General features: G+C 38.2%; 1 long non-coding RNA gene across 2 annotated transcripts in view; it reads left to right on the top strand.

Moving 5' to 3' along the window:
* Positions 1-23386, top strand: part of LOC150059004 (uncharacterized) — a 360944-nt gene extending 337558 nt beyond the window's left edge. The window contains exons 4-6 of one of the 2 annotated variants that reach the window (XR_016536674.1): positions 3554-3724; positions 5781-5883; positions 23345-23386. This is a non-coding gene — a long non-coding RNA (uncharacterized LOC150059004). Of the gene's footprint in view, positions 1-3553; positions 3725-5780; positions 5884-20893; positions 21315-23344 lie in introns of those variants that run through there. The other variant, XR_016536673.1, reaches the window with a different exon arrangement.
* The last annotated feature ends 935 nt before the right edge of the window (positions 23387-24321 follow it).

Here is a 24321-nt window from a genome sequence, read left to right as displayed (position 1 = left end):
AGAAGGAGAAGGAGAAGGAGAAGAGGAAGTGGAAGAGAAAGAGGAAGAAAAAAAGAAGAAGAAGAAGAAGAAGAAGAAGAAGAAGAAGAAGAAGAAGGAGAAGGAGAAGGAGAAGGAGAAGGAGAAGGAGAAGGAGAAGGAGAAGGAGAAGGAGAAGGAGAAGGAGAAGGAGAAGAAGAAGAAGAAGAAGAGGAAGAAGAAGAAGAAGAAGAAGAAGAAGAAGAAGAAGAAGAAGAAGAAGAAGAAGAAGAGGAAGAAGAAGGAGGAGAAGGAGAAGGATCAGCAGCAGCAACAGATTAGGGACAATGCCCACCAGCTTAGGGACAATGCCCAGATCCTGACAAGAAGAGAGAAGGGGTGGGGAGGGAGAAAGGGGGGAAGGGAAGGAGGAGGAAGAGGAGGGGAAGGAGGAGAAGAAGAGAAAGAACAAGGAGAGTCCAAAACAAAAAGTCAATATTTAATTTCAAAATGAGGTCAAAGGTGAAGGATTAGGAGATTACAACCCGTCCTTTTCCTGGGAACCCTGGGAGTTGGAGATAGCTTATTGAGATGACACCTTCCCCCCTTCCTGGAGACCCTGGGAAACAGACCATGGCACTGTGGAGACAATGCTTTTTCCTTTTCCTGAAGATGTTAGGAAACTTTGCTCTGAGAAAAACAAAGTCCATGACTACCCTGGAGTATACCCACACAGGGACCATGTGTCCTTCCCCTTGGGGTGCGGGTGACAGTGACCCAACTCACTCAAAGGAGCTATGAAAGAGGGACTCCAGGAACTTTCATTATGCTAGCCCTCCTTCTTGCTCTCTTGCACAGAGAAGTCTGTATTCTCTTCCTCTTTCTTGCCTAGACAGCAGGTAGATATGATCTCATAATGGCATGAGGTAGGCATCCCAATTGGAAGAACACGTTGGGGGCTTATACCAACCCATCAGTATTTAAGAGACCTTTCCTCAGTTTCTTCTAGCATCTTACTCTTACTTTTAAATAAACTTTGCCACTGCCTCCACATCACCTGTCTTATAATTCTTTGTTTGGTAGAGAGAAAGAATCCGAGGCTGCTAGATATTATCAAAAATAGGAAAGTAATTTCTCATAGAAAACATGATAAAAATCTAGTTTAATGTTTCTACCATTTAAATAATTTTTTTAAAAGTCAAACTCTGGAAATAGCCATCATTTTGCAATGGTTATGTTTTTTGGAAGACTCTATGGTCATAAAGCAACATGATATATAGTAATATAATTTACTTATAAATCCAAGGGTTTTATGAAACTCCAACTTCTGTTCAGTAGAAAAGACTTAATATCAGCTTTTTCTGTAAAAAGGAAGTAATTTTCTGATTTTGTCCCATTCAGAACAGCACTATTGCCCGTTGTTATTGTTGTTGTTTTTCCTTCTTGCACATTTTGTTGGTTTTGAGCCAAAAGAAGAAAAGAGTCTGAGTGCCAGATCTTGGAAGGGTAATTAGGGCTTTTCCTCCAACTGCTGACTGAAAGTAGGCAGTCAGAGTTCTTTCTCTGGGAAGTAGCAATCTGTAAGAGAAGAAAGACCAAGTGGTTTTTTACATTTTTTTAAAGTTTTGTTTTTATGCCAATGTAGTTCTTGCTCTAGCAGTATTTACACCTCTAAAGGGCACTTGTCTAGACACAGAAAGATCCAGAAGGAGATGACATAACTGTCATTCCCATGCTTGGTGGGAAAAACCAATATGGTAGATAGGCATTAAAGAGTAATTGGCGCTGGGTGCAGTGGCTCATGCCTGTAATCCCAGCTACTCGGGAGGCTGAGATCTGAAGATTGCAGTTCAAAGTCAGCCCAGGCATTAAAGAACTTGAGGCCAGGAGTTTGGCCTAGTGGTAGAGTGCTTGCCTAGCATGCACGAATACCCGAGTTCAATTCCTCAGTACAATATACATAGAAAAAAAAAGCTGGAAGTGGTGCTGTGGCTCAAGTGGTAGAGCTCTAGTCTTGAGAAAAGTCCAAGGACAGTGCTCATGCCCTGAATTCAAACCCTACAACTGGAAAAAAAAAAAAAAACAACAACTTGAGACCTTATCTCCAATTAGCCACTAGAAAATGGGAAGTGAGGCTGTGGCTCCAGGGTAGGGTAGCCTTGAGCTGAAGAGCTCAGGGAAAGCATCCAAGCCCAGAGTTCAAGCCCCATGACCCACAAACAACAATTACAAAAACACCGTAATTGGCTAGAGTTGAAATTAAGTGAGAATGGTAACTTGTAAAAAATATATTTACATATTTCTTTCTTTATTTTTTAAAAGCAAATAATTGATGACAAATACCTGTCCTAGATGGCAAGAAAGCATCAGTGAGCAAAATCACCTTGCCCTTATGGAAGTTACAATTTGGGGAACTTATACTTACTTAATCTGCTGTTTTCAGTTTTACTTCATCAAAATACTCTGTAAAACAAGAATTATTACTAGTTAAATCAGGTTATAGTAATTAATTCTAGTTTTATGAGAAAAAAATAATTGATTTGAAGAGCATAAAGCATTTTTTTCCCTTTTAACCACCAGCAGCAAATCTGCCTGGACTTGAGCGTCCTAATTAAATTCTACCTCTTGCTCATGCACTTACTCAAAGTATATTCTATTTACAAACAAAACATCAAGGAGAAAATTCCTCTACTTCTATATAGGATCTCAAACCTAAGAGATGATTGAAACACTGCAAGAACACAGTTTTTAGAAATATTTTATATTCAGAAGGAAAAGGTTTCTGTAGTACCTTGTATTTTGTTAATTTACTCGCATGATCCACACACATAAATATATGCTAGAATCTTCTCACTGTTCGCTTTTTACTTGAAAAATTAAACATTAAAGAAAAGAGGAATTATTAAACTCTTTCTAAGGCTCCAGAAGCTTTTGTCCCCAAATGGGGAGAAAACAGCTTATTCTGTGTCCAGTCAGTAGCTGTAATTATTTAGTAATGATGAAGATGCTGTAAGATATGAAATTCAGGAACAATTGTCCTAATTTTTCAGTAAACATTATTAAGATCTCTATTTCTTAAGTCTTCTATTGTTTAAAATTTTATCTCCTTTCCTTTTGAATGCTAGAGTTAATGACCAGAGTGTTGTTCATGTCAGAATTTTCCCCTTTTATGTAGCCCTTTCAAACCCCACAGCTCACATCCACTTGAAACACACATAATTATAAAAGATGAGAGACCAATTATTATCTTCTTTCCACCCCCATATTCTCACAGGTGCCCAGCGACTTCAAGAGTGTGAGCTCATCACAGGGAAGATTCAGTCTCAGTTCAGCTGCCTCATTTGATCAACTCAAAACTCAGTCTAACAAAAGTGGTCTGCCTAATGAAACTAATTTTCATTTTTTCCTCTTTAGTTTATGCAGAACTGAGAGTTTTAAAAGGACAAAAGAATGAAGTGTAAAGTTGCAATTAAAATTATTTATCTAATCGTTGTGTCTGTACTTTGTTTTAAATTTTGCTACTTGCTCATTTTCTTTCTTTCTTTTTTTTTCCCTGTGCTTTGCTTCTTCTTTCTCTTTGATTTTTCCCATTTAGGCAAAGGGAATTATGAAATCCATGGTTTGTCTGAGTGCTGAGATGGTCTGATAGGCCTACCAGGTTTCAGCTCTACAGTGGCTCAGAATTATATGTATGCACCACCCAGGAGGCTAAACTCGACCCCACCATCTCATAAATCCAGAACACTATCCACAAGGAAAATCTAAGGCAAGTTCAGTCGTGGCAAATCATATATGTATGAATGTTTATAAAGTTATGCAACAGTGTGTAATTATATTTAGATGCTAATTTTTAGTAGGTATTAAGAATTAAAATCCTTGTCTAGGAAAGATCCAGTCCACATTAGCAATTTACTGTTTTGTTCACTGTGACAGAATGAACTGAGTAAACCTTATGCATTTGTTAAGAACCATTTTCCAAATTAGTGAGGTTTCAGTGGATTTAAGGATGCTGTTCCAAAAATCTTTTAATTACAAATAACTGAAAGTTCAAATCCAATGGAATTTTTTTTTTTTTGCCAGTCCTGGGCTTGAGCTCAGGGCCTGAGCACTGTCCTTGGACTTTCTCAAGGCTAGAGCTTTGCCACTTGAGCCTCAGTACCACTTTCGGCTTTTTTCTATGTATGTGGTACCAAGGAATGGAACCCAGGTCTTCCTGCATGTTAGGCAAGCACTCTACCACTAGGCCAAACTCCTGGCCCAATGGACATTCTTTTGATGAAAATAAGAAGGGCTATTTTGAAAAACTAAGAAGTTCTAGTAATGATTATGACACTTAAACAACTTCCCTTTTCCTTTTTTTGTCTTTTCTATGGTCAGATAGCTGCCCACATCTATATAAAGGAACAACATGTCGTGTAGCAGTTTCCTTGGGGAATTTTATGTGGGAAAAACTTTATTTTGAGTGCATAGTTTTAGTGCAGCGTGGTAGGCCTGCAGGGCAGAGCAGAGCAGCTCACCTTGTGGTGGCTGGGGAGTGGAGATGGGAGGAGAACCAGGTATAAATGATAAATGCACTCTCACGACTTCCTTCCTTTAGCCAAGGCTTACTTCCTAATATTTCAGATACCTTCAAATATAGTGCTGAATGGGGACCAAACATGACCACATAAGCCCACAGTTCATAGTTCATGTTCAAAACATTGCACCTTCAGACATGAAGGCCTGGGTACTATTATATTTCTTTATTTGTTTCTGAATCAAACAATCCAATTAATACTTTTCGTTATGAGAGAATGCAAGCTTAAACCTTACTAAAATTTGTTCTCATTTTCCTTTTCTTCTTCCTGATCTTCCTTCCCGATATTCCATTCTTATTATAAAGGTGATGTACAGGGGGTTTACAGTTTCATAAGTCAGTTTTGGACAATATCACCTCTTTCTTTGCCCTCTCCCAGTTTTTCCCTCCTGTCCCCACCCGCAAGTTATATGGCTTGTTTTCAACATAGTATCCAGTGGATATCATTGCTGCAATTGATTTTATCTCCGTTCCACAACTGCAGTCCCTTCAAGAAGCTCAGTCTTCCAGAGTTTGTATTCCAGTAAATTTTTTATTACACTTTGAAATAAAGGCTTTCTTTACTGTAAGGGATCCAAATGACTAGCCTACTTCATTCAGGAAAGGGAAAATGCAATGAGAAAATGCAAATCAATAATTCAACTAATTATATTGCCACAGGATATACTCTATGAAACAAGTTTCCTCTAGAAATATATATATGCATATATTTGTATATACATATGTATATATATGGGTGTGTGTGTTTTCAGTTCCTCAGTTTCCTGCTTTTTTTCGGCCCCAAGGTCTTTCTATAGGTCAACATCTTTATATGGGCTACCTTCTTCTCTTCCTAGTTCTACTCTTATATTACGCTTAATGCTATGCATTCTAATAATTTCAGCTACCTAACCCTGTCTGAATAATCTTAGAATATCCTGTGCTGTTCTTTTAGAGAATATAGAGTTGGTAAACAAATCGCCTATTAATAACCCATGAATGTCTTGTTCCCTGTTAGACAATTGCTGTTGTTGTTACATGGTCAATAGTCATGTTCTAGCTTCAGATTCCATCATAGTACCTATTAAATAATAAGTTTTCCATACATATTTAGTAAGTAAATTCCAATCTTACCTGGTAGACAGAAAAAGACTTCCATGGGAAGAAAAAAAAATAAAATAGAGCACTCAGCATCATACTAGAATTGCTTATTATTTTATTCTCACAGTAACCTAAAATGGTAGATAATATCACCTTTGCTTTGCAGGAAATGAAGCTTCAGAGATTTTTAAACTTTGAGAACAAAGCCATTGGCTACCAAGAATGCCTTCAGCTTGGACTTCAATGTTTTCAATGGTCCCATTGTCAAGGTGATTGATTTATCTCTTCCATCAATAGCTTTTGAAATAGCAAGTACAGGACAAAAGAAATAACTATTTTTCACTTCAGAAGGAATAAGATGTTAAGGAAAGAGAGAGTCAAAGAAAGAATGAATTCAAGAAAGAAGAGAAAAACAGAAAGGCAGGGGGAGGGAAGCAGAGGGTAAAGAACAGGAAGAGAAAGGAAGGGGAGGAGATGGGAAGGGAAATGAAGAGGGGAAAAAAAGGACTGGAAGAAAAGGGAAGGGAAAGGAAAAGAAAAGCCTTTTAAATTAGCTGTGAAAATTTACTGCTACTTTTCCTGGGGCCCTCTTGTTTATTTTGATCCTTCACCATAGATAGGTAAATTGCACTAAAATTGAATATTCAATTTGGGTGCCAGTGTCTCATGCCTAGAATCCTAGCTACTCTGGAGGTTAAGATCTGAGGATCACTGTATGACACCAACTTGGACAGGAAAGTCCATGAGACTCATCTTCAATAAACTATGCAGAATTAAGCCAGAACTGGCACCGTGACTCAAGTGGTAGAATATTAGAGCAAAAGAAGCTCAGGGACAGTGCTCAGGTCCACAGTTCAGGCCCCAGGACTGGCACAAAAATAAACAGATGATAGATAGATAGATAGACAGACAGACAGACAGACAGACAGACAGACAGATAGATAGAATATCCAGAGAGGATAAACAACTTCCCCTAAAAGTAATGCATTTGGGATGGTTTTCCTCTAAGTGTATCCTGGAGTAAGTATGGTACTGAGTATTGCTCAGGATCACATCCGTCAGTGGCACTGCCTACCTTAAAACATTTCCACCATTCAAATAGGCATTTACCAAGCAGAGCTAAGCCAGGGGAGCCTACAAAATCCTAATGTGGTGTGTTTTAACCTTTCAGTCCAATGAAAGGATTCTTTGGTGTGTGTTCTTGTCAGATGTTTCTCCGAAACCAGGGCCTTTGATAACACCCAGGGGGAAAAAAGTATTTGTGCTACCCCCGCCCCTTGCTTCATTTACATAAACGAGATTGATGAGAAGGGATGGAAAGTGTTTACAGTGCAGGAAGACAGGAATTTGGGGATTAAGTAGAAAGTACATCGAAATGAGCTGTCCGAGATAATTATAAAACACATGCTTCATATGTTTTCATTAGATATGGGTATTCTACTACACAAGGAAAAGAGTTTGATTAAAGTACAGTTCAGTATATAAATGTGTGCATAAATTATAGTTAAAAACTAAGGGAAAGTACTTCCTCTATTACATTTCAAGAACTCTTCTGGGATATTGATAAGCAGAAATTTAGGCATTAAGTCTACTACAAAGGAACCAAACCAGGATTAGGTGAGGGACATGGAGGCAAAACCACCACCAGCAAATAACAAATGTATTCACAAAATGTGGTCAGTGAAACTTAATGATAATGGATTGAAAGAATGAAAGCCAAGGTGACTTATGTTTTACTATAGGAAGCCAGAACAACTTCATAACCACTTTGGCATCTATTGAAAGAGAAGAACCTTAAAATAATCTTTACATGAATTTTATATGAAATAGTCTATCCATTTTCATCCCCTCTGGATGGATGTGCGCATTTTTAAAGTACCCAAGATAAAAGGAATGGCTTTGTACTATCCCAGGACACAACTGAAGAAGCCTCAATAAGCTGCTGTTATTCTATCATTCCTCACGTAGCCAGTGGGGAAAGCCAGGCTACTGTTTGCTTTCTTTTTTTATTTTTATTTTTAAATTTTTTTTTGGTAATTAAAAACCATCACTTAATTTACATAAATATTGTCAGCATTGTTTGATAGACAATCATAGGAAAACTGAGGCAATCTAAAAGTTTCTGTTTCGGGCCCGGGAGTTTGGCCTAGCGGTTAAAGTGCTTGCCTAGCATGCACAAAGACCTGGGTTCGATTCCTCGGTATCCCACATACACAACCAAGCCGGAAGTGGCAGAGACGAGACACAACCAAGCCGGAAGTGGCAGAGACGAGACTGCAACAAGCGACAGAAAGCGAAAGCAAGCAAGCGGAACCCAACCGAGTGGTGGCCGGAGCGAGCGGGGCCAGAGCGAGCAGGGCCGGAGCATGCGGGAGCGAGCCGAGCCAGAGCCAGCGAGGGAGGCCTGAGCGAGCGGGGCCAGAGCGAGAAGGGGCCAGAGCAGGGCCAGAGCTAGCGGGGCCGGAGCGAGCTGGGCCGGAGCAAGCGGGGCCAGGAGCGTGCGGGAGCGAGTGGGGACGGAGTGAGCGGGGACGGAGCGAGCGGGGCCAGAAAGAGAAGGGGGCCAAAAAAAAAAAAAATAAAAGTTTCTGTTTCTTCCACTTAGGTTAGCTCAGAAGGATTTTGATTTTTCCCTCATTTAAAAAAATCCATTTAGACATCAAAGGGATCCACATAGGGAAAGAAGAAATTAAACTATCCCTAGTCGCAGATGACATGATCCTCTACTTGAGTGACCCAACAAACTCCACTCCCAAACTTCTAGAATTAATAAACTACTTTAGCAAAGTGGCAGGATACAAAATTAACCTACAGAAGTCAGTAGCCTTCTTGTACACCAACAATACACAAATGGAAGGCCAAATCAAGAAAATGATCCCATTCGCAATAGCACCCAAGAAAATAAAATACTTAGGAATGTCCTTAACCAAAGATGCAAAGGAATTATTCAATGAAAACTATAAAAGCCTAAAGAAAGAAATTAAAGAGGACACTAGGAAATGGAAAGACATCCCATGCTCATGGCTAGGGAGAACCAACATAGTGAAAATGGCTATACTGCCAAAATTGATATACAAATTCAATGCAATCCCCATCAAAATCCCAAAGACATTCTATACGGAAACTGAAGATATAATCCAAAGATTCATATGGAACAAGAAAAGACCTAGAATAGCCAAAACAATTCTAGGCAAAAAGAGCAATGCTGGTGGTATTACAATACCAGACTTCAAACTCTACTATAGAGCCATAATAACAAAAACTGCTTGGTACTGGCACAAAAACAGACCAGAAGATCAGTGGAACAGAACAGAAGACCCAGAAATAGAAGCACATACCTATAGGCAACTTGTATTTGACAAAGGAGCCAAAGATATACAGTGGAACAAACACAGTCTATTCAATTATTGGTGCAGGCAAAACTGGGCAGCCACATTCAGAAAAGTAAAAATTGACCCTAGCCTTTTGCCATGCACAAGCATTAACTCAAAGTGGTTCAAAAACCTCAATGTCAGACCGGAAACCATGAAACTGCTACATGATAAAGTAGGAGAGACACTGGAACTCTGTTCAGCAAAAGATTCCTGAACAGAATCCCAGGGTCACAACAGATTGGAGAGAGACTCGATAAATGGGACTACCTAAAAATAAAAAAAAGTTTCTGTACAGATAAAAACATAGTCACAAAAGTAGAGAGACAGCCAACCAACTGGGAAAAGATATTCACCAACAATACATCAGACAAATGCTTAATATCCAGTATCTACAGGGAACTCAAGAAACTAATCCCTCCAAACCCAATAAACCATTCACTAAATGGGCAAGGGAACTAAAGTGAGATTTATCAGAAGAAGAGATTAAAATGGCAGAAAGCATATGAGAAAATGTTCATCATCTATAGTCATAAAGGAAATGCAAATAAAAACAACCCTAAGATACCACCTTACCCCAACAAGAATGGCCAAGATTTTGAACTTAGACAATGACAGCTGCTGGCAGGGTTGTGAAGAAAAAGGAACCCTACTGGACTGCTGGTGGGAATGCAGACTAGTTCAGCCACTCTGGAAAGCAGTGTGGAGATTTCTTAAAGAACTGAAAATAGACCTTCCCTACGATCCCGCCATACCACTTCTGGGTATCTATCCTAAACATCATGACCCAAGATATTATAAGGACATCTGCTCAGCTATGTTCATCTCTGCACTATTCACAATAGCCAGGCGATGGAAACAATCCAGATGCCCTACTGCAGATGAATGGATACAGAAAATGTGGTATATATACACAATGGAATGCTACATAGCCAACAGACAAGATAAAATAATGGCAGTCACAGGGAAATGGATGAATCTAGAGCGAATCATGTTGAGTGAGACAAGTCAAGCTCTAAGGAACAAAAGGCACATGGTATCCTTAATATGTGGCTATTAAATTCAAAGAGTACAAGAGCGAGGACTCAATAACTACATACCTAAAGCTATGGACATGGTAATGGAAATATAAACATAGCTATATAGACATAAAAACCTATGACTCTATAGACATAATGTTTTATTTCATAAATTGATATGTTTCTATGACATACAAACCCTTAGTCTAATTTTGATTAAGTTCTAAATACTAAGGCCCAGTGATTGTAAATAGAGATTCCCTCCTTGAACACTTGTTTGTTAAACTTGTCGTATAAAATATGATGTAAAAATCAACATTAATAAATTCTTTAAAAAATCCATTTAAATAAATTATACATTTTAGGTGATGTTAAGAAATAATTTGTAAGCTTTTAATATGAAATATAAAGGGAGAAAGTAGCAAACTTGAGAGGTGAAAAATATATTATTTAAGAATATGTTTAATATCTTGGGAAGGACTCATTTTGCCACTCTGTCTACGTCTGGGACATAATTTTATTAGTAGTAAGTAATTTTTGTTTAGACATAAATGATGATCTCTAAAGAAGGAAAGCATTTGAAAGCCTGTTTGCTCTCTTTACTCAGGTTTTATGACCTCCCCAAACATTTGGTCCTTTAGAAACCATACCTAAGTTGAAGGAGAAAGTGAATCTCCTCTAGTTACAGTGCACCAGACAAACTCTTACTCTTGGATCACAATTAACTCAGTAGACTGAGACCCTGTGTAGGGATTTTTTTTTTATTAAGCATTTATTTATTTATTTATTTATTTATTTATTTATTTATTTATTTTGCCAGTCCTGGGCTTGAGCTCAGGGCCTGAGCACTGTCCTTGGACTTTCTCAAGGCTAGAGCTCTACCACTTGAGCCTCAGCTCCACTTCTGGCTTTTTTCTATGTATGTGGTACCGAGGATTCGAACCCTGGTCTTCGTGCATGCTAGGCAAGCACTGAACCACTAGGCCAAACTCCTGGCCCCTGTGTAGGGATTTTTTGTTTGTTTGTTTTTCCTACCAGTGCATGTGCAGACAGTGTTGCATCAGATACCAGCTGGATGGATATTCTTGAATTTCATCCAGTTTGATATGTTCAATTTAGAGACTGTATCTCTAGAATCCACAGTTAGAGGGTTCAGTTCCCATGACTGTCCTCTCCCTTTTGAGGCCATTCATGAGCCCCAAGTTGTTTTACCTGCACTTTTGACTGACTGGCTTTGAATCAGAGTTTCCACAACCCTCCCCTCAGGTTTAATTTGTTAGTGTAGTTTTCCAAGCCTAGATAGCTCAGCGAACGCAGGGAAATACTTGCTTAGGCTTAGTGACTTACTATGATGTGGAGCAGCTCAGGAGACTGGAAGAAGCAATGTGATGATTCAGTGTCCTTATTCAGATGTGCCACAGGCCAGAGACCTCTACCTATTCCCCCTCGAGGTAGACACTCCCTGAACCTGGGCTTTGGTGCGATCTCAAAATACTGAAGATTATTATAATCTTCATGATCATCTTCCAAGCATGGGGAAAAAGTCATGGAAATATATTCCCAAAGAGAGTATGATCTAATGTTAAAAGACTGGCTTCTCAGAGAAGCATGTTTGTTCTTTTTCTTAGGCATGGGAAGGGCCCTTTTGAAATGGGTATCATGTTTACTATTAGACACGCTGGGTTATAACATTTCTTCATGACCAGCTCCATGACAGGACAGATCAGAGAAAAATTAGAGTTTCTATCAATTGCTTTGAGGAAGAGGAATTCTGGTTTTTATGGACTGTCAGGGAAACCATGGACAACAACCAAAATGTGCATCTCAAAATATCACACCTAGCTATATGCATCCTCTCTCCTCCTCAAACATTAACCGCTAAATATTCTCCTTAGTCAACCACTGTATCCAATTGGACTAATTGAATTCCTTCCACAAATGTTGGAGCGCAAGTGAAAAACCGAGCATATGGCTTTCTTAGGGCCACTGCAACAAATTATTATAAGCATGGTGTCTGAAAACAAAGAAATGTATAGGCTTACAACTGTGGAGACCGGGAGGAAGCCTGAAATCCAGGTGGTGGCAAATTGATTTCTTCGGGGGGGTCTGAGGAAGACACTGCCTCATGTGTCTCCTCTCATTTCTGGATCTTGCTGGCAATCCTTGCCTCTTACTTGTAGATCTACCGCTCCGTTCCAGGCCTCAATGCTTTTTTATGTATGTCCTCTCCTACCTATTTTTCTCATTGGATTCAGGGCTGCTGTAACCTAGTGTGTGTTCTCATCCCAAACCTTACCTTATCTTAATCTACAAAGACTTCTGATTCCATATAAGGTCATATTCTGAGGTCCCAGACATGAATAATTGAGAAATTCACTCATGCCTATTACACAAATTAATTGGATTGGATTTAAGGCATTATTAGCACTTTAGGGATCACAATCGTGGGGCTTATTCAGTGTTCCACAGATGTCTAAGATGTTAAGTATCATACGAAAAAAATCAGACTGAAGCCCCTAACCAGATGTTTGGCTAAATCCACTGATCTGATAGAGTGACTCAGAGCAAGGCTCTCAAACTCTATGGGAGAATTCTAGGCCTTCAAAGGGCAGCATTTAAATAAATGAATTTCAGCTAGAGCACTGGCAATTTTCCTGTTTTGTACACTGTAGCTCTATTATATATATGTGTATATATATATATATATATATATATATATATATATGGGGAGGGGGTAGTCATAGGGCTTAATCTTTTCCTGGTCACTGTCCCTGAGCTCTTCAGCTCAAGGCTACTGCCCTTTCTTTCTCTTTCTTTCTTTCTTTCTTTCTCCCTTCCTTCCTTCCTTCCTTTCTTTCTTTCTTTCTTTCTTTCTTTCTTTCTTTCTTTCTTTCTTTCTTTCTTTCTTTCTTTCTTTCTTTCAGTCCTGGGGCATGAATTCAGGGCTAGGAACTATCCTCAGGCTTTCCTCAAAGCTAATGTTCTATTACTTGAGCCACAGCACCATTTCTGACTTTTCTATGTATGTGGTATGAATGAATCAAACCCAGGTCGTTGTGTATGCTATGCAAGCATTCTACCACTAGGCCAAACTCCTGGCCTCAGGGAAGGACAATTTCAAGAGGAAGGGACTAGGAAGGAATGTCCAGAGACCTAAATGTGCTGCCTCGGAGGGGAAATCCTTTTGCATGAGTTTTTAAGACCAGCAGCTTCAAATAGGACATTTACTGTGGCTCACCAATATAATGTGAGAACAGAAAAAGCACTTCATAAAAGGCTCTTCTCCATGCTATGCCCAACTTCCAACCAGAATTTTTCATGACTGTTGTGCTTGACATAATAAACAAGCATAGTATTTACACTGGTTGTAAGATTATACTCAGGAAGATAGTGAGTTGGAGAAACCTTCATTAAGTCCTACTTATGCTTTTCAGGGATACAGCAACCCTTAAACAAGTGAGAGTGTTCATGTTACAGAGGGCTTTCTGGACCCTAACAGCATCTGTTTATGAATAACCCAAGCCCTAAGCTTACCAAACCTATTTAACTCAATGCAATTATAAATATGAGTTTTTATTATTCAAATGACTTCATCAAATGCTGGGAAACTATCTAGTAGAGCTTGTTAAGGAGCCATGGAACACATACCTTTGTTCTCAGAAATGACAGATGTCATTAAAGCAAAATGAAGTAAAATAATCATAAAATGCCCTCTCCAAAGGCAGCTTTTGATATTGCTGAAGAATAGATATTTGACCTCCAAACCTCTGAGACATTTGGAAGGAGAAATACAAAGGCTATTTGGCCACTTGCTGCTTCATTTTGACTAATAAGCATTTAAAAATTTTCAATTGGTGTCAATGCTCATGACAAAGTATTTTGGCTGAGTTTAGGCAGAGTCATGTCTGACAATCCTCCAAGTCCCCTACCCACCATCAGCATCAAATGAGACATCATCCGAAATTCTATGATCTCTGATACTACTTTGATCTTAAGGGCACTTTTTAGTAATACTGAATTCTCATTCTATAGTTTCTAATTAGTTCCGTTGCCTTCATTTCAATGTGTCTCTTTGGAGATGTGACTGGAAAAGAAGATGAAAGAGCATGGCTCCATCAAACTTATTCTGCTCAGAATAAGTTTAATCATGAGTCCTGGTATCTTGGTAAGGCCTATGAAACAGTAATAAAAGACAGACAAGGGCTGGTTTCCAAGCCAGAGCGGTTTCTTATTCTCTTTTTTGGTGGTTTTGGCAAGAGGTGGAAGTCAGAGGATCAAGGTTAAATTCAGTTTCTTCATATATCATCTGGTGATCAGCCTATCGACTGGTGTCTTTTCAGCCAAAGACCATGTCTAATTAGAAATTCAAAATTCATTGTTGTATTCCTATGTATATGAATAGTCATCCATTGATGACAACTTACATTGATTTTGCTGCTAAGATATTTCCACTAAGGGTCTTTTCTCTAATGACTAAATCAATCTAATTTAGTTTTTAAAATGGTGTGCAAATAAAAGCACCATTTAAATCACAGAGAAAGCAGAGACAGACAACAAATAAAGGTAGTCTGTAAACAACAACTTTAGGAAAAGGGTGATAGACTAATTGTACCATATCAAAGAAATCGCTTCTAAAGAGGAAATCCCATTTCACAAAGAAATGAATAACTATATCACTTGCCTTATGAAGTCAAAGAGGATATGTTTTTCAAAGGGCATTGGTAAACTCTAATCCTTTTTTTTTTTTGGCCTGTCCTGGGGCTTGTACTCAGGGCCTGGGCACTGTCCTTTGGCTTTCTCAAGGCTAGTGCTCTTCCACTTGAGCCATAGTGCCACTTCTGGCCTTTTCTGTTTATGTGATACTGGGGAATTGGCCTCTAATCCTTTTTGTAAGAGATAGAAAACTGGCTGTAGGGATTAACTGGTAGTACAGGGGTCAGTATGACTTGCAAAGTCAGCGTATTTGGTAAGAAAACATGGAGCTTAGGAATGGGAAATTTCATCAGTCTATTACTGATTTGGTTGAATACTCAGTAAATAAAGCTGTAAAGGCAGTAACTTCCTTGAGCCTCAGTTTTACCTTGAAAATGTTTAGGAAAAGAAATGTAGCCATTTTCCATTTCTCTTGAGTACAGTGCTTCAATATAAATCCTTTGAGTTGCTGTAAACACAACTTCCATTATAAATGTGTTGCCTGTGAACTCACTGGAAAAAATGGTTTTGCTTATATTAAGGAGCTGACTTGGAAAGCACAGCATAAAATAGTAGGAAAGATTTTCTTGATTTCCACTGGAATCTACAAAAAAAGTTCTAGGTATATATTATACTTTGGACATAGTTTATTTGCAAGGAGAAGGATAGACCATAGGATTTCATGTTGTTACATAGGTATTAACAACTATGATTGAAGAATTTCAATACTGAAAATGTAACTGAAATAATCACTACATTGAGCATTAGATTCTTAGATTCAGTAATCTCATTTAAATTCCATTAAACATTCATGAAGTAAAAACCATCACCACTTTTTTCATTTTGAAAGATGAGGATTAGGGAGGCTTGTCTAACTTGTTCTAGATGACATGGGCATAGCAAAAGCTACTTTAAAAATCTTTAAGTGCCAGGTGCCTGTGGCTCATGGCTATAATCCTAGCTACTTACAAAGCTGAGATTCTCAGGTTGTGGTTCAAAGCCAGCCAGAGCAGAAAAGTTCCCCTGGGACTCATGTCCAATTAACCACTCAAAAATCAAAAGTAGAGCTGTGGTTCAAAGAGGTAGAGTACTAGTGTTGGGGAAAAAAGATCTTAAGACAGTGCCCAGGCCTTAACTTCAAGCCTCACAAACAACAACAACAACAACAACAACAGAAACCTTCAAATACTCTGGTACTAAAGCTCATACACTTTATACCAATGTGGATTGCTCCAAAAGGTTACAGCATGAAATAGCGTTTCTCTAAGATTAAGGAATGATTTCCAGAAAAGAAGAAGATTATAACTTCAAAGAAATTCTTCCATTCTGTCAGGTCTTATCAGATAGTTTTTTTTTTTGCTAGCTACTCTATACTTAACTAAGTACAAGATTATGGCCTTATGAAAGTCTTTTTGTTTCTTAAACTTGTTTTCAGGTCCACACAACTCTTTTATAAACCATGGCCCTAGTAGGTGTTGGTGCCTCGCAACTATAATCCTAACTTCTCAGGAGATGGAGATCTGAAGATCATGGTTTGAAACCAGCTCAGGCAGGAAAGTCAGTGAGACTCTTTATCTCCAATTAACCATCATAAATCTGGAAGTGGAGCTGTGGCTCAAGTGGTAGAGTGCTAGTCTTGAGCACAAAAGCTCAGGGACAAGGTCCAGGACCTGAAATCAAGTACTAGGACCTGCATAAAACAAGAACAAACAAAAACAAAAATAAAACTATGGTTTTTATAAAAGCTTCTCCCAACTGTTTTCCTTGTCCAATGCTTATCCCACAGGCAGTGCTAGCCTACAATAATCTATATCACACCTTGTATTTGCATGGATGCTGGGCCTCCTGGAAAACCATGCACATTTTCTAGGGCAAGAACATGTATTCTACCCCAGTGCTCTCTTAATAGATTATTTCATGAAATCTGTTAAAGATCCTGCACTAGATTAGAAAGTCCACACACACCTAAAGAAAAAAAACTCTCAAAAAATAATTTCTCTGAGACTCCAGTTTATCGTTCTTACTACTACTTTCTGCTTTTCTAACTTTTTTTATATCTAAAGGTAAGACTACACTGAAACAAGCCTATTCAGTCAGCTAGAAATATTAATGTTTACTGGAACACAAGGTAATGGAAGTGGATGTGAGAAAGAGAAAGAGCAAAGCAATCTTTCTTTCTCAGGATCAAATATTTAAATGATGTTTTAACTGCCAGGCATGTTAGCCAGGGGTAAAAATCCCTGTAAAAGAAGTACTCCAATTATCCTCCCCATTTTTCAAATGAAGCTACTAAGACCCCAAAAGGTAAAGAAGGTTAAGGAAGCAGATACAGAATTGGAAAGAGATAGTCCATCTTTATCCTATAAACCTTCTTACCGCTACCTTACATTTTCTTAGTTTGGTTGGAATCAACAGGAACAGTAGGGTCAATGAAATGATTACAAATTTACACTTCTATTATTTAAATATTAAACAGCATCTAAAATTGAATAATTCAGTTACATATATTCTTGAAGTTACATATATTCTTTTTTTGCATATATTTTTATTGTAATTAATAGAAGGGTTACATTATATTTACCTGATAGAAGGTGCATTATGTCACAAACATTGATACCCTTTCTCATGTCTTGGTCCCCATTTCCATCCCCCCATCCCCACCCTTCATCTTGTTTTCCCCACTTCCCTATCCAATTACAAATAACCAAATACAAATATATCCAACATACCAGATAATAAGGTAAAATACTGTAACAATATGAGATAACCAAGGGACAGCAAAAGAGATGAGAGATAACATAGTACATTAAGAATAACAATAATTTATTATATGGCTTTTGTTTCTATATCCTGGAGGAAGTTACATATATTCTTTTAACAAATGACATTATGAAGTTTGGTTAGTAAAATTTGTATGTTTCTCTATGTACATTAACTCCAACCCCCTTCCTTCTTTCCTTTTGAATTTACTAAACTTTATTTCTTTCCCTGGCTTCTGATATCAGTGAAGAAATGATTCTTAAGCCCTTCTCATCTACAACCCAAACATGGCTTTCCATGAAAATAAAGCCATAGGAAAGGAGCTTTCAGATACATTGGGGAAGGAGTACTATGGAAGAAAGACAAGTTTGATTCCTTTTGGCTCTTACCATGTTGTTTTGACATATTATTTTACTATCTGGCTAATTTTACTCATTCTCTCTTTATTTTTGTCAGTCCTGGGGCTTGAACTCAGGATCTGGAATCTGTTCCTGAGCTAGCACTCTACCACTTGAGCCACAGGGCCACTTCTTCTGGCTAATTTTAGTCTCATCTATGTCCTTGTTTTTATTCCACTGTTCAGATTCAAGAATTTAAGAGCTCTTTGTTCAATCTCATATATGAAATAAACTGAAAAGATTACTATACTATAAATAAATGCCTATCTTATAAATGAACTGAAAATATTGTATATATTTGAATCATTTATCCCCCCCACCAGCTTTCTGTTTATTTTGGTCTTTGTCTCCATTCCTCTCCTATGCCTCCTCCATTTCACTTCATACTTTCCCCATTCACTATCTAGATTCATTGTGGGTTCTTGGCTATTTGCTCTGTTTGATCTTTAACTCTTATTATATACTGAAGTTTGATTCACATGTCTTCTTTAGCCCCTCTGATATCCTTCTATGGCTATCTCCATCTCCATTTGCTTTTGCTCCTAGATCTACTATTTCATTTACTCCAAAAGCTTAAGAAAAAGGTAATGCCACTTCTTTTGTTGTCTTTGAGCACTTTTAGGCAACCATTATGCTTAAATATTTATCCTTCATTGATTTTCACTTGCACATCACAGTTTATTTAGGAGCAGGATGTCAAGTATCCTTCTAGCCTTTCCATGCCTCTTTTCCCCTTGCCATGGTTCCTTGCTTCTGCACAGAATGTTCTTGGAAATTTCCCTGGAGTGACTTTATAAGATGCACTTCTATTTTTCTCTTTCCCCTTAGGCTGTAGCTTTCTGTTTCATTGCTTAGTATTTTTTTTCTTATCTCCATGTTTATGTTAACTGTTGCTTTTTTCATTTTCCTTCCTGCTTTCACTCACTAGCAAACAGAATTCTCATTCTTTATTTAATTTTCTGATTTAAGAAAGATGATAAAATAGTGGTCAAAGAGGCTTTTCAACTGCAGGTACTCTAAAATTTCTACCACACGGATAGAAATAAAGACAATAAAAGGAATCTTATTCATTCAATAATATGTAAACTTAACAGTTTTGGTAATTTATTCACATCAGGTAGAAGAAACTTGTTTTTCTGTTGTTGTTTGTTTGTTTTGGGCAGCTGGACACTGGTGGTTCATGATTATAATTCTATCTATTCTAGAGGCTGAGCTCTAAGCATTATGGTTTGAAGCTATCCTGGGTAGGCAAAATCCATGAGATTCTTATTTTCAATTAATCATGGAAAAAAATGTGGAAGTGAAACTGTAGCACAAGTGTTAGAGTGCCAGCTTCGGTGAAATAAACTAAGGGACACTGTGTGAGTTCAATACCTAGTACTGGCATGCGCGTGCGCGCGCGCGCGCACACACACACACACACACACACACACACACACACACACACACACACACACACACCTTTTTTTTTTGCCAGTCCTGGGGCTTGAACTCAGGGCCTGAGCACTGTCCTTGGGATTTTTCTAGACTAGAACTCTACCACTTGAGCCACAGCACCACTTCTGGCTTTTTCTATGTATATGGTACCAAGGAATTGAACCCAGGTCTTCATGCATGCTGGACAAGCACTCTACCACTAGGCCAAACTCTCCCTTCCAATTTTTTTGTACAGAACTTTAACCATTTAGTTCAAGATAACAAATGCTTGGATCTCTGAGCTTGGGAAATTAATATAGGATACACTTTATAATCAAGATGTGGTATACAGGACAGCAGCCTTACGTTCACCTGAATGTTAGAAATATAGCACCTGAGACCCGCATAATCAGATCTGCACTTTTAACAGATGTATATGCATTCACATTGGAAAGCTCTGGTATAGAGGATAAGTGGCTTGAAAAGCAGAGCAAGCTCTACCTTAGCACTTCTTAGGCAGCTTTTGAGTAAAATACTTCAACTCATAGATTTCTGTTTACTTACCCATATCATGTGAATAATACTTTGTTGTTAAAAATATTATAAGAAATAAGCTGGATGCTGGTGGCTCATGCCTAGCTATTTAAGAGGCTGAGATCTGAGGATCATGGTTCAAAGCCAGCCTAGGTAGCACAGTCCTAGAGACTCTAATTTTCAGTTAACTCCCCAAAAAGCTGTGGTTCAAGTGGTAGAGCACTAGCCTTGAGCAACATTCTCAGGGACAGTCACAACAAAAAATTTATTATAGGGAATAGAAGTGAAAGGAAGTTTAATTCTATGGCTCTTAATATATAGTAACTATTCTTGTATCTATCTCAAAACAGAAGAAGGAAGAGATTTAGTTTCTCCTGCTGCATTTCAAATTTAGTCATTGATAGCAGAAAATTCCTGGGTCCCAGAATATTCTCTCTTTTTAATGCCATCTGAAGCAAATGCCTGCATTCCTCACAGCAGAGAGCTGAAAGCTGTTTTGTGAAATAAGGTGTTAAACAGGCAAATGGTTTTGTGTTGATACTGACCAGAAGGATGAAGTAACAGAGATTTTTGGTAATACTGCAGGAGCTTTAGTAAATGAGAATAATGATCAGTTTGGGATTTGAATCTGAATTCACTTAGTAATACAAACTTGGGAAAATCACAGAATCTTTCTGGCCCCCTCATTTCCATCTGTAACATATGGGAAATAACATTTAATTTATAAAATGGTTTTGACAATGAAGTAAATATCTTTCTTCATTTATCTTCCTGCTTTTCTGCTGGGTCCTTAGGAAGTTACTAACATTTATAAGTGAGCAACACACAGTCTTTCACGGAGATGCTCACCCACTTTAGGATGATCAAGTCCCCTGGGCTATTCACTTAGGAAGTGGTAGCCACAAAACCGGATCAACTCACTCATGACTGTTTTAGGGTAAGCATTATGGGGGAGTGAACTTGGACAGAGGGGCAGAATCAAGAATGTAGATGGCCCTTTTGGAGACCTCTCTACTCCTGAGGTGCCCTGTTTTACAGCATTTTCTAAGGAATGAAATCCTTCCACTGTGTGCTGTTTCTCTTGTACAGATGACTCCCAGCTGGAGCTGAGACTGAGGCATCACCTGCAGAATGTTGAGACTCACTTTCCTTCCATCGCTACAAGATAAACAACAACAACAACAAATCTGTGGTTCAGTTCCATGTTCTGCCTTTTAACTCTCCAATAGCTGTTTGGTCTCTGCAGTTTCTATTTTGTGGATGAATTTATTTCTCTGTGTTATTTTACCCTTACATTTAAGGACACATATCTTCCTGAAAAGAACAAAGGAAGAAAAAAAAACGTAACTTGTAAATCACCACAAGAAAAACCCCTGCTAAAAGCAGTAAGTTTGCTGACAGATGGCAGAATCAGTTGAAAAGCGAGTACCATATTTACTAAGTCTAACCCATTTAGTAAGCCAAAAAAGTGTTATCTAATTCTATCCCTTGTGTATGTGTGTGTTTTGGAATAAACAGATGCCTAATGAGGAATGTGTCGAGTATAGTTTTGGAGGAACCTAGATAAACCCAGGTTCTGATTCAGGGCTTGATTTTGACAAATATCAGTGTGCAATGTTGAATCTATTGTAAATAAAGTTGTCAGGGCATAAACAGCATTAAAATGTTTTCAAAACAACATTATTATTTTTTAAAACCAGCTATCCCAGATTACCATACCACGTATATTTGCTTCTTAAATTTTCTCTATTATTTATATAGTTTTATTACAACTATGAAGTACTAAAAAGACATATACCCTGCCATTATTAGGAAATCTAAGTGTGAGTGGACAGTAGAATCGCTGTGAATATTTTCACGTTTCTTCTAGGACAATATGGAAACAGTCCCTCAAGACACATGTTTGTTGTTGTTGTTGGTGGTGGTGGTGGGTTTTTTTTTGTCTTGTGTAGTACAAGTTATTACCCTGAATTTCTTTCTCCCAAAGCTCCAGTTCTCTAAAGAAAGAAATGTTAGTTCTATTGTCCTCTTATTTTTAATACCTGACTTGTAAGATGGTGTAATCAGATGAAGATGTATCCTGATCCATTCTCAGCCACAAAGAATACATACAATCTGAGATATGTATACATAAAAGCAACTAAGAATAGACTCAGACTCTACATGATTATATATTCCATGATTCCTTCAAAAATCGTCTTACTTGTTATTAATGCTGCTGGGAGTTTCTTCAAGTAAAACACAGAGATCAGTCACATGAGCAGGATCTGCAAGGCCTCCTGAGGTAGTCCACACATCTGCAGATAAAGGTCAGGGTATTTCAACTCCTCCCTTCTTCCCTCTCTCCCTTCCCCAAAACTGTGCTGATAGTTTTTCCCGCACTTGTTTAAAAATACAGAGTAATGTGGAACTGAAAGTCTCAGATGGTGGTTCTCTGGTCACCGAACATATCCAGGTGGACCCAACAAGAAGTCGTACCCTCACAGAACTGCTGCTTTGATTAATCCTGAGAGGAGATCCCCTGCCAGAGTGCGATGATCCTGACTAAAACCGAATTGTTCCTGAACCAGATGAGGAGGGTATCCCAAGGGAAACTGAAGAAATGAAAACAGTGCATGGAAATAAATTTAACCTAACATAAAAGGAAGAAAAGAAAGAAGGAGGGAAGAAAACAAGAGCAAATAGAGAGGGAGGAGGTGTTAGGTTTTTCCTCTTCCAGTGCCATCCAGGGATTCAAGCTGCCTTTATGGAGAAGACTGTAAGTCAGGCAGAACTGTTGCCAATTCTTCCATTTCAGCTCACCCAAGAGAAGTAGTGAAAGAGACTTGTGATTTTTGCTCACTTTAGTCCTCATATCTTTAAGGTATAAATTACTGAGCAACAGGAGGAGATCTGTTGGCTGCTTTTTATCACAGTGCTGATGCATTGCATTAGAGGGTTCTAAAGGATCACCATTTCCTGGATTTGGAGTTCTGACGCCTTTAAAAGCCTTATATCAGCTGGGTTGGGTTACCTTCTTTAGGTAGCAGAACAAATCCTGTAAAGGTAATTAGTAATACATTTTACAGGTGGTAGCAGTGGCTAGTTTGGTTTTTTTTTTTTTAAGTTCTACAAGTTCTAGCTCATGTCAAGTTCCTGAGGACAAAAAAATCTCTACCTTTCCTGGGTATGTTCAACTAAGAGTCAAGTGAATCAAGCGTAGAGCTTCCACTTTCATTCTTTCCAGTAATTTGCTGAGCTGTGCTGGGCTGCTTGGCAAGCTACTTAACCTTTCTGAACCTGAATTTAGAAAACTCCAGAATACTTGACACATTTCTTCCAAGGCGCCAGTGGAATTAGCAAATGATTCAGCAAATGTGTTTTATGATTCCTGGAACAGTTAGCTCACATTTTTCTTTTTTAAGTACTGGGTAATGTAAAATAAGTCTTATCAAATACTTTGCCCATCTGTCCTAATGTGATATTTCAAATGATATTTTTTTACATTGTTGCTGTTGTTATTCATATACTTACTTATGTCTACCTCTTTTTTTTCTTTAGAAATCCAACTCTACAACCTTCCATCCATGAGGCAAAGTCTGGAAAAGCTTAGCTCTCAGCGGTGTGCATATCACACTGTAGCAGTTAGCTTCATTTTTCCTTCTTTCAAAGAAAAAATACATTTGAGTTTTGAAAACTATACAATGACAAATATATGATTTAGATCAGAGACTAGACAGTAGATATTGACTTTGTAGGGCATATAATCTCTGTCAGAGGTTTTCAAATTAGCCTTGCATGAAAAGCAACCTCAAACAATGTATAAATGAATGAGTACGGCTGTGTTTCTATATTTGCAGAATACAAACTGCAGGTGGGGTGGCTTACAGGCTATAAATAGGTCAGCTTCTGACTTAATATGTAGAAGACTACACATCCTACTCCATTTAAGCACACAAGTGCATGGGCACATGTGCACACATTTAGCAGTGGTTTGTTGCATATTCTTTGAAATTTTCCTTTTGTATATATTTATTAATGTAGTAGAATGAACCCACAGCAGATTAACTATTTAATATTGATTTTTAAGATGACATTAAAAAATTGCCTATTCCAATGCACTGTTGCCACCCTTCCCCCCAACCAATTGTTTCCTACATTTCACTTTGCTGTTTTCAATTTTTTAGTTTTAATTATTTTATTGTTCATTTGTCTTTTTTTTTTTTTTGCCAGTCCTGGGCTTGAGCTCAGGGCCTGAGCACTGTCCTTGGACTTTCTCAAGGCTAGAGCTCTACCACTTGAGCCTCAGCACCACTTCCAGCTTTTTTGTATGTATGTGGTACCAAGGAATCAAACCCGGGTCTTCATGCATGCTAGGCAAGCACTTTAACCACTAGGCCAAACTCCCGGCCCCATTTGTCTGTTATTTATAATTGAACATTTTACATCAAATCCTCAGGGAGATACAGTAACCCCCCATATATATATATATATTCACCTGATTTCACTAATTGTCATCTTGCCATATTTTATTGCTT

The sequence above is a fragment of the Megascapheus bottae genome, chromosome 9 (assembly GCF_031878675.1).
Source record: "Megascapheus bottae isolate mThoBot1 chromosome 9, mThoBot2.hap1, whole genome shotgun sequence".
Lineage (NCBI taxonomy): Eukaryota > Metazoa > Chordata > Mammalia > Rodentia > Geomyidae > Megascapheus > Megascapheus bottae.
Note: the sequence above shows the minus strand (reverse complement) of the source record. Positions and strands in the feature narration are given on the sequence as shown.